Here is a 12,308-nt window from a genome sequence, read left to right as displayed (position 1 = left end):
CTTTCTTTCTTTCTTTCTTTCTTTCTTTCTTTCTTTCTTTCTTTCTTTCTTTCTTTCTTCATGAAGAAATAGTTACTAACATGATCAATTTTACCCCCTTAATTGTAGTCAATGGAATGTGTCATTAGGGCCACATATAGTTCTAATATATTTTTTCCAATATAATAGCTTTCTTTCTTTCTCTCATGCTAGGAATTGAACCAAAGGCCTACTACATGCTAGGAAAGGACCATCCCACTCATCTACTTCTCCAACCCTCCTTTATCTATCTATCTATCTATTTATATTTTGAGACAACGTCTTGTTAAGTTCTCCAGGTTGGACTTGAACTTGTGTTCCTCTTGCCTCAGCCCCCCAAGTCTCTGGGATTACAGACATTTACCACCATGCCTGGTTCATCCATATTTCTTCTTTACTATAATCATAAATTTATTCCATTAGATAATCCCACTTCATATGTAACTTAAAATCTTCATCTGACAGCCTCATGGATCTCTATATAAACTATGAAAGCATATGGATACTGTTACCCAATCCCTACTGAAAAATACTTCATGAAGAAATAGTTACTAACATGATCAATTTTACCCCCTTAATTGTAGTCAATGGAATGTGTCATTAGTGCCACATAGAGTTCTAATATATTTTTTCCAATATAATAGGTTTCTAAGTCACACATAATTGTCAGCTTAAATAGAAGAGGCTTAAATTTCCCTGAAAAACTGTTAGCAGTAATTCAGAAGTATTGAGTTATGTAACCTATATGGTTGACAGAATTCTGATACTCAGTTTTTATCTTCCAATGTATGTATGATTCCATGATTTTTAAATCAAATATTAATAAAATGAACAAAGATAAATCTTCTATAACTTCCAATATTAATAAGTTTGGTATTATATGTTCCTTGGAACAATTTTTTTCTTTTTTGTTTATATTGGTAGACAGTTTAGAAATTATTAAACAAATTAACAGTTTTGCTTTTAAGATGTACATGCTATTTCCATTACATAATTTGATGTACAGAAATTATTCTATGTTCTGTTTCAATTCCTAAAATGAATTTGCATTGCTCAGTCATTCTAGTAAACTTAACCTGATAATTCTCCTTTGTGGCTATACGAAACATTACTTACTTTTCTTATGATCATTTACACTTATGTCTCCTAAAGATGTTTTGTGAAAGCAGCTTGAAACTGATAAACATACTTTTAGTAATTGGTACAAAATACTTATATTTCTTAATGAAATTTAGAAGCTTTTTGGAATCCTAGTTTCTGTTATATCTTAATTTTGATCAGTAACCTAGAATTTTGGAACATATTTAGTATTCATAAGCCTATTTGCTTTGAAAATTATTGTAAAAGTTTTATATTATAAGAAATCTTTATGGGAAAAATAATCTGAAGGCATGTGTCATCATTTCACTTTAAAGCAGTATGATCACTAAAGTGAGGCACCCCATGACTGGCCAGACAGGGGAATTCTAGGTCAGAGATGATCCTCGGATCGATTCCTATATTTTGTTTTTATGTTTCTATTTTAAAGATATCATTAGCACTTCTTATTAAGTATATCTGAACATTTTAGGTGAGGAGGAAGGAAAATATAGGTGATTTGGAAAACAAGTAAGCAGTGTGGAAATTTCATAATCTTTTACAGGATGATAATACTTTGAGGAAAGTTTTTTGTTGTTGTTATAAATGATATCAGATTATATCTGAGAGGTGCATACAAAGGAGTGTAATCCCTATTTATATAATATTGGAATAATTTTAATTTTTTGTTACTTTGATAGCAATTTATTTATTTACTTGGTTCTAGTAATTGAGCCCAGGGGTGATTTGCAACTGAGCTACATTTCTAGTCCTCTTTATTTTTTATCTGGAGTCTTGCATAGTTGCCTAGGCTGGTCTCCAACTTGTGATCCTCCTTTCTCAGCCTTCCAAGTCACTGAAATTATAAGTGTGCACTTTCTGTGGCCTGCATGGCAATTGCTTTAATGGCATTAACTAGTTGTGTTAATACTAATTAATACTAGAGTATTGTGCCCAATACTCTTCTTAATTCTTTCCATGGTATCCCAGTTTGCCTTCTAATGAAGCCTACACAATGAAGAAGCCAAGGTTCAGAGTTACTTTGTATAAGGTCACACAAATAGTGTGTATAGGGACCATTGTTTAAACCTAAGATGCTCTGATTCTGTACCCATGCAAAACTTGTATTTCTACTCAAACGGGCAGAAACTTCCATAAGCAAGGCACAGTGGCACATGACTGTAAGTCCCTTTGCTCAGATACTTGAGGAGGACCATAAGTTTGAGGATAGCATGAACAACTTAGTGAGATCCTGTCTGAAAATTTAAAAATTTGTAAAAAGGGCTGGAAATGAAACTTGGTGGTAGAGTGTCCCTGTGTTTAATCCCTGGTATCACAAAAACAAAACAGAAGACAACAAAACAAAATATCCAAACTCTTCATGATGTATGTTTCAATTAAAAAAAGTGTGTGTGTGTGTGTGTGTGTGTGTTTACTTCAAATGACTTTTAAATGTAGAAAGAAAATATTTGACTTTCAATCTACTATAATACTACATATTAAATTTTTATAATAGTTACTGAGTTTAATCAACTAGATTGTCAATGGAATTCACAACTGCATTAAGAGCTGTTTTGAAGAAGAAAGTGCTACAGAAAAAAAAAATTTTATTTTCTTTTGTTACCAGGGTTTGAACTCAGGGACACTTAACCACTGAGCGATATCCCTAGTCCTTTTTATTTTTTTAATTTGAAAGAGAATCTTATGAAATTGCTAAGGGCCCTGCTTAATACACTGAGGCTGGCCTTAAACTTGAGATCCACCTGCTTCAGCCTCCCAAATTGCTAGGATTACAGGCATGTGCCACCACACCTGTTTCTAGAAAGCTTTTTTTGGGGGGTGGGGGGTACCAGGGACAGGAATTGAACCCAAGGGTGCTTAACCACTTAGACACATTCCCAGCCCTTTCTATTTGAGACAGTCTTACTAATTTACTAAGACTGGCTTTGAATTTGTGTTCCTCCTACCTCAGACATTTTAGCTGCTGGGATTATAGGCATGCACCACCTCACTCAGCCAGAAAGCATTTTTAATTTTCTGTACCCATTAATTGTAACATTTTGCTATCCTTTTAACCTATGCTTCTAGACAATATCATGTCATGTTTAATTTAAAACAATTATTGCCAGTTGCAGTGGTGTACACCTATAATTTTGGCAATTTAGAAGGCTGAGGCAGGAAAATTGAAAGTTTGAGGTGAGCCTGTCAAACTTAGTGAGACTCTCAGAAACTTAACAAGAACATAAAAAATATACAATTTTGTCTTTTGGTTTGTTTGTCTCAAAAACAAACAAATGAAAACCAAAACACTGCTTAGTGGTAATGTGCTCCAGGATTAACTTCTTAGTATCAATAAATTAATCCTTAATTATGCTCTTAATAGCACTAAATATCATGCATTTTTTTACACAGCTTATTTACATTTTCAAATTTATTACAATTTTATACTTTACAGAAGACATTAAGACCAACCAGTTTTAATGGATCTGTGTTCTGATGTTGGTTTTTCTTTTCAAGCATAATAAGTTTTTAGAGACAAAGCAGATGAGCCATTGCTCGATGATTTACACTGTCAAATTTTGTAAATACATAGTTGACTTTCGACCTTTTAACTGTACCACTCACCACTGTCTGAAAGATAATTGATTTTCCTGCTAAAAAAATACTTGATGTTCTTTTATTGCTGTTATGGATTTTTCTCAGTCAGACTGTTCCAAATGATACTTAAACAGGTAGTTCAATTGAACATTGAATATTTCACTGGGCATTATATTTCAGAATGTGGATAATAAATTTTATGCTGTATAATCAATTGTTGATTATCTTACATAATGTAGCGATCATTTCTGTAAATAATGGAAATTTAGCTACCATTAGTTTTCCTTTTTGTTCTGTGTTGTAAGAATCTAAATAAATATCCAGTATGAGATGCTAGAAAACTAGAACAAAAATAACCCTATAAATTTAAGGGAAGTAAAAATGAAAGTATTAATGGCTTTGAATTTGGAGACACAGAGGGAAATAATGCATAAATATGAGAACTTGTCCTCTGAAAATTCAGCCACAGAATAAAAAATCTTACACAATATTTATAATGAGAAAGGGGTTACAAGTAGATACGTGTAAGCTTAAAAAAACAGTAATATATATATGAAAAACATGTAATATACGTGCTTTTTTGGGAAAATGTAAGTGATCAATATGGACCCCAGAGGAGACAGGCAATCTCAATCAAAATCCTTGGATAAATCTGAAAACTGTCAAAGAGTTTTTTCATCAACAAACAAAGTTAAGGTGTTTGGGAAGTGACTTCTGTCAAATCTTTAGTGAAGTGATAATTCCTGCACTAATTACACCTTTCACTTGTTTTTATGAAGCTAGAGTGAACCGAAGGCAAAATATTGACTAAATTTCATACACACATAAGCAAAAGGACAACAAACCCAAAAGAAAATTCAACAAGAAAGAAGGAAATAGAACCCATAACAGGCTGGCGACACTTACAAATACAAATGCAGACATGTCTTCAATTAATATGGTAGATGCAGCAATGTATTAAAGATTAAAACACCACTGTCAGATGGGATTTTGGCTACAGTTTATGGTGGGATGTTTGATTCGCCAATCTGATTATTATACACTTAATTTAAAAAGTCAGAAGATAAAAAAAAAAAAAATATGATCATCTCTAGATATGCCAGGAAGGCATTCAATCAGGAACTGCTTAGAAAGCAAGTCTTATAAATAAATAAACTGGGAGTGAATAAATATTTCTCGAACATAGTAAAGAATATCCAGTGAAAGTTAGCAGCAATGCTATGTTTAATGTTGAAGTACTGTAATCTTTTTCATTAGTATTCTGCTTGTAATAGTGGCATTTTTTTTTCTTTCTTGTGTCCCTCATACAGAGAGGACTTCTAACTATAATTGTTGATTTCTTAAATGAGTTACAGAATCCACACTAGAGTAGAAAAGATCCTGGTAATGGATATTAGAGAACTACCTTCTTTAAATTATATATTTTGATCAGTCACTAAACAATTCTTGTAAAGAACCTTCTTGAATCAGATACCTACTGTACCATTTTCTTTTGGTTTCTGAAGCAAGAACTTTGTGTTAGGGTTGGATTCTGTATTAGTTTTGTTGAGATGGTCATAACAAAGTGTCCCAAATTGGGTGGCTTAAAACTATGGATAATTATTGTCTCCCAAATCAGAATGCAAGAAGTTTAAAAAGTTGTCAGCAGGACCATCCTCTTCTGAAGTCCTTAGCGGAATCCTTCACTGCCCTTTCTAGTGGTTTGCTGAGATTTTTGGCATTGCTTGGTGTGCGGTTGCATAACTTCAGTTTCTGCGTGTGTTATCACATTGTTTTCCTTCTTTGTGTCTCTTGTCTTCACGTTGCCATCTTCTTACAGGATGCCCATCCTGCTGGCATAGTGGCTCATCCATGTAACTAATTACAACTGTAATAACTCTGTTTCCAAGTAAGGTTGCATCCTAATGTCATGGGAATTAGGACATAAGCATATCTTTTATTTTTTTTATTTTTTTTATTTCCTGAGGGGAGAGTGCACAATTTAACCAATCATGCCTCCCTGATGGGTTTAATTGAGATATTAGTTTTTAATGGGAAGGCAGAAAAAAAGAGGCAGGCAAAAAAGCCTGGGCATGGTGGCATATGCCTATAATCCCAGTGACTCAGAAGGCTGGGGCAGGAGGATTGCAAGTTCAAAGCCAGCCTCAGCAACTTAGAGAGTGCCTAAGGAACTCAGCGAGACCCTGTCTCTAAATAAAATAATAAGAAGAAGAATAAAAAGGGCTTGGGGATGTGATTCAGTGATTAAGTGCCCCCAGGTTCAATACCCAGTACCAATTAAATAAATAAATAATAGAAGTTAACATTTTTATACATATTTCAGTGGTTTATATCTCATGATGCTCAGAAGTCTGTCTTAGGGAGAGGTAATTTAGTGGGAAGTGAGAAAGGTAGTGTGTCAAGTTGTTATCATAGATCCAATCCTACTGAGGGTATGAGAGATTTATTTGTACATTCAGGGACAAATTTTGTGAAAATTTTTGAGAGGTTGGGAGGGTCATAGATTGAAGAATTCAGTTGGTGGGACTACCTGGCCTAGAGTTCAAAACAGAGATTGGTCCATGAGAAGTAAGAACTTAAGGAAAGGTAAGGAGAAGTCACAGTTGGCCAGAGGCCTACAGTTTGGAATGGGCTTTCCTGCCAAGTTCCATGGGGGTAGGGAGGTGTCAAGGGAGTGGGAGGTGTCCGGGGGATGCCAAGCAAGCAGATGGCCCTTCCAGAGTAGAGAATTCCTGTGATCTCCCAGGTGTAGCCAGATGTGCTTGGTGTGTTTGACCTGAAGTGAAGGGACTGAAAGGTTTTTGTTGTGACTCCATTGATTGAGGTCAGCTAGTGCGTTGGGTGAGCAACTCAACTGGCCCTTTACTTCTTCCCACAATGAGGTGGGGATAATTGCAGGTACTAGAGTGTTCATATGGCATGAACAAGGCTAGCACTTACTATAGGACTTTCATTTTTATTTGTTAATGTTAATTACACAATTAATACAGGAATATCATCTTGTGAACCATTCAAATAGTAATGGAGGACATAGAGTAAAATATTGGAGATCCTATATTGAATTCCGTGTATCCTTTTCTCTCCTACTAGTATATGTCTTACACGTTATTGGTAAGCATTTATACATTTCGTTATAGGTACACACTTCTTAGTTTTTCCCCTCATATATTGATCAATACTGACTTATGTGTGTAGATGTGTCACAATTTGTACACTCATTCGCCTTCTGATTAATATTAAGTTGTTTATATTGGAGATTTGACATTGACAGCCTTAATGAATACCCAATGAGATGATTTCAAAACTGTGTTGCTTCATTTTTCATTTCCCAAGTTGAGTTAACTAATTTCATGTTTATTGGCTCTTTGTAATTTTCTTGGAAATTAACTGTTTATATTTCTTTCCTAGTTTTCTTTTGGGTGGACTTTTTTTCTTATTTATTTGCATTGTTGAAAGTATAATTCTCTGTTTATGTATATACACAGACATCTGTTTTGTTTATATTTTTCTTCTAAATTTTACATCTATTTTCGCTTTTTTATAACCTTTATTATACATAACTTTATATATAGAAAAATATCTTTGTCCTTGTATTTAAAGCCTCAATATTTTTTGTCTCTATGAAGATTATTTTAGCCTAATGTTAAACAATTATATATTGGGGGGATATTTTTAGAATTTCTCTTACTTTCTGTTTTGGTCACTAATTCACGAGGATCTATTATATTTGTGTTAAGGTATAATTTTTTTTTCTCACAAGAACCAATACTTCCATCATACTTTGCTGAACAGTTATTTATCACCTAGAATAAATTCTTAGGTATATAGAGTATTATTCTTTGGACTCTATTCTAACTTATTGGTAACCTATGCCAAGAACAAATTGTTTTATTTGCTATAACCTCTAGTAAATTTGTTGTAAGTTTCCCATTACTGTAATTTGTTTTCTATAATTCTTGATTATTATTGTGTGTTTTATCTTTGATTAGAGACTTTAAAATTGCATTAAATGTCTAGTTGGGGTTTTGATTGGTTGAAACAACTTTCTATAATATAGAGAGGTGAATTAATATTGTTTTATACTCTTTAAGTTTTCCCTTCCTGATACATTTATTTGTACATTTCTTACAGTTTACAAATTTCCTTGTTTAAAATGTTATAATTTGGGGGGCTGGGGTTGTGGCTCAGTGGTAGAGTGCTCACCTACCACATATGAAGCTCTGGGTTCGATCCTTAGCACCACATAAAAATAAATAAATAAAATAAAGGTAAAAAATATATAATTTTGTTCACAAAAGTCTTGCATATTTGAAGTTGATTTATTTGGGTTTGTGTGTGTGTGTGTGTGTGTATGAAAATTTTGCTAATGTGAGTTGGGTCCCTCCTCCCCCCACCCTCATTATATTCTTAAGTAGTTATTCCCAATTATCTGGATTCTACTTTTTCTAAATTTGTGTGATTCCAAGTTTTTGTTGTGAATGTTCTATGATATATCTATTTTTTAGCTGAAGGTTCTCTTTCTTTGGAATTTCCCCAAATGTGCCTACTCTTATTCTCTTGAAGGCCTCTGAATATATAATTTGTTTTGTCTGTAATATTCTCCCCCTTTCTCTCCCTTTCTGACCTCTTGCTCCACTCCCCACCCTTTTTCCAAGCTAATCCTTTCTCAACTTAAGATGAGGGAAATTTCTGGATACTTCTTGAATTCTTAGAGTTGTAAGATAGGTACTCATTCTGAGTCTCACCAAGCAACTAGTACTTGACTCTACTTAATCTGGATCATATTTGAATTTTTTATATGTTTTTCCCCTTAGTTATACTGTGGTCTCTTTAAGAACAATGATGCTTAGGTACCATTTTAGCCCCAGTACTTAGGCACAATGCTAGGCACAGGGATTTAAGCTCTGTGCATGTTGATTAATAAAAATATAAACTAATGAGTTAAATTGAGTACATATTGATAATCTAATGACTCAATTAATGAGTTGATTAATGAATAATCTAATGAACATAAGTCAATAAAGTTTAAATTTGTTAATTCCATTTCCACACACTGTACATATTTGTCAACTCCTGTCCATTTTACTCATGTGATTCACTCCTTTCCTAGTTTATATTACTATCCCTGATCACTTAGCTGATTCTCCATGTTGACTGACTCAGCAGCTTTTCTCATCATATGTGACTTTGAAAACACTATACACAAAGCCTACGAATAGTGAAATTTTCTCCCAGAGACATTGACAGTTGTATGCATGCTGATGTGGACTAGATTTGGCATATATCCTCATAAACTTTAGCGTCAAGTCTTGTGTTCTCTTTCCCTTCCTCTCACCAAACCCTGTGAATACTTTTTTTTTATTACAAACTTATTGAAAGAAAATCTTTTTTTCAGAATTGGTAAGAATTTAATGAATACATTACTTAAGTAGACAACCAGCCAAGCAGTAAATCAACGAAGCAAATTCTAGTAGTTCCATTTATTAATAAGAAATAAAGCATATACTTATATTCTGAATTATTAGAAATATTAATATATTTCATAGTTCTTGAAATATCAATTGTCCCTTAAATTCCACTTGAATTGTAAGTGGCTGACAGTGACATTTGTTCTCAAAAACACATTGTTGAAATGGTCCTTTAGTAATTTTCACATCTAATTTGTAGCATTATTGTGATATTAACTATCCCTATAAGACAAATAAATCTGATAAGAATATACATCTAGCCTTTATGGAGAAAATTTTTTTAAGGTAAAAATTAGAGATTATTTGAAATTAGGGCAAATTAAGCATGCATAATGATTTCATCAACCAGATATGCATTTGTGCACGTAAATTCTTGAATATATTTTAGCATTAAATTATCCATTCTTGAATTTTGGCCAAGACATACTAGATTCAAGAAATTTAGCTAAGTCTGCCTTGTCAAAATGCCAGACATGGATTTAGGCAAACAAATTACTATATAATGACCCGGATGTCTACAGGATGGTAAAAGGGAAGTCAGAAATAATTTTATGGAGAATCCAGAGTTAAATATACATTTGGGTCCGTTTAAAAAACAGCCAGCATAAGATGAAGCATTTTCCATTTCAGTTTTTATGGAATTAATAATCATGTGATTATTAGTTAAAATTATAACTTGTATATAACATGAAGGTTCACCCTGTACCATTCAGTGGTATTCAGTAAGTTTCTGTAAGTGGTCTCCAGGAATAAGTTGGATTGGTTGAGATGCTTGGCACTTAGTTGCTTGGGGGATCAGTCCATAAGAGATCTACTTATATAAATAAAAACACAGTAAGGCTGAGAAAGTGCCCTATGTACCTGTGTTTTCTTAGAATTTCCCTCATTATATTGTCACAGGTACTATAGAGACTCAAATCCTAGGTGATTCTGTGTAGGAATCACAAGGTTGTTTGATGATCATATGTACCAGTGTGTAAAAACCACTTATTTATAGGTGCATCAAACCAGGAGTACTAGACATATCAATTTATAATATCATGTGTCTAAGACATTCTGATGCTATGAAACCCCTGGGGAAAACTTCTTCTTCCTTGGAAAGTGCTAGAATAAGTGTTCTTGTTATTTGCCTCTATAAGTCTTCTCCTTGTCCTCCAGTTCTGGAGATCACACCCTCAGCCTTACACATGCTGGGGAAGCACTGATCTTGACAGGTCCTATTAATTTGCCCAGGCTGGTGTGGAACTGAGATCCTCCTGCCTCAGACTTCCAAGTAGTTGGAATTACACATGGGAGCCACTGCACTCAGCTTATTTCTGTAAATCTTTTGCAGAGTTTTCTGAGTCTCACGTCTCCTCTTTATGCATAGTTTTCACATGTTCTGCTCAGTTTTTGTGTTAATAAGGTCAGGCAAAGTATACTTCATATCCACTAGTTTCAGAGCCATCTTCTCCCACAGTTATTTTGCACATCTGTTCTCTAATTTATTGCGAGTTGATTTTGGTTTAGCTTTTAACAAGAAAACTTCCTGCTAATCTAAAATCCTTAATTCTTGTAACCATTATTTCAAACATCACTGGTTTTTACACAGAGTTCTGAGAAAGAATGAGCTGCTATGAAGTTCAGTCAATACCCATGATGTCTTTTATTTACAGAAATGAGCACATTCACATGTTGGAAATAAGAATCTATTGATTCATCCAACATATCCTGAGTGCTTCCAGAATGACAGTCATTGAATTAGAAGCTAGGAATATGCTCACAAAGAAAATGTAGTTCCTCTTGTGCACTGTGGTACACATCTATAATCCCAAAGTGCTTTAGAGGTTGAAGCTATAGGATCCCACATCCCAGGTCAGTCTGGGCAATTTAGCAAGATCCTGTCTCAAAATTAAAAAAGAAAAAATGTTAAGGGGCCGAGGATGTAGCTTCATGATAGAGCCACCTGCCTACCACATGTAAGGCCTTAGGTTCAATCCCAGTACTGCAAAACAATACAAAACAATAAATTAGAAGAGAAAAACAGACAAAGAGAAGATGTACTTCTTGCTCTCAAGTAGCTTAAAGTCTGGATTTTAAAACACAGTGTACGTAATAAAATGACATCTTTTCTAAGTGAAATGCTCTGGTTTTGTCAGAAGATAGGCCAAGAGTCTTAGCCTACAGAAAAAGAAGGAAAAAAGGGGGGTTACACTAGAAAGATAAGTGAATATGGTTGTTTGGGAGGAAAATTGTTCAGTTTGGGTTACATAGAACTGAGATGCCTCTCATTTATCTAGGCAACTAGAATGTGTTTCTTTCTATAGCTCATGCGAGGTTTTGGAACCAGAGGGTATAGATATTTTGTGGCATAATTACATAATTATAAACACTAAAACTGACTCTGTGTGTGTGTGTGTGTGTGTGTGTGTGTGTGTGATATAAAGATAGATGAAAGAAGGATCATGGGTGGAACCCTGAAGATTACCAATATTTAAAGAGCTTAGGTAGAAAAAATATAAGTATAAAGGAGAAGGAGAAGGATAAAGAACTCTGTGTGGCACACATGTTCCCATGTGTGTGATGTTATTGGAGCTGTTAGAGAGCACAGTAAGAGGGAAGAAAATGAGGGAGAGATCAGGTACTAGAAAAGTTAAGTATTGCTATGTGTTTTTTTTTTATTGCCACATAGGGAAAAAACCGTGGCATCAATCCCATGGAAATTTTCGCTTCTCCTGCATATAATATTCACAGAACAGCATTTTGTGATCACAAAGCAAAAGGATGTACCAGAGAAGGTATTAATCTTATGAAATACATGGACACAATGACCAAAGAACTGACATCCACGCTAGAGGCTGGTTGACAGCTGGGGACGTAAATTATTTATGTTTTTCTTTCTAGCACATAGTGAAGTCCTTGGCACTTCTTTTGTGCTCAGCCAAACGCTTTTGAATGGAACTGATCAAACAACTTATTGCACCCTTGTTCATTTCATAGCACTGGAAACTATGCATCGCAGCATTGGTGTCTAGGATTGCCTGCCGAATTGTTAAGGCTGGGCTCTCCCAGCCAACCCCAAAGGAAAACGGGGGACATCACAATCCTTTTAAAAATTCAAGCCTGGCAAGAGAAGGAAGGAACCTGAGTCATTCCTGGGCTCATTTG

The 12,308-nt window shown here is 34.4% G+C and overlaps 1 protein-coding gene across 3 annotated transcripts in view; it reads left to right on the top strand.

The window, feature by feature from the left end:
* Tmtc2 (transmembrane O-mannosyltransferase targeting cadherins 2) overlaps positions 1-12,308 on the top strand; it is a 377,339-nt gene that overhangs the window by 218,246 nt on the left and 146,785 nt on the right. The window lies entirely within an intron of this gene.

This window comes from Marmota marmota, unplaced genomic scaffold (assembly GCF_001458135.2).
Source record: "Marmota marmota marmota unplaced genomic scaffold, marMar, whole genome shotgun sequence".
Classification (NCBI taxonomy): domain Eukaryota; kingdom Metazoa; phylum Chordata; class Mammalia; order Rodentia; family Sciuridae; genus Marmota; species Marmota marmota.
Note: the sequence above shows the minus strand (reverse complement) of the source record. Positions and strands in the feature narration are given on the sequence as shown.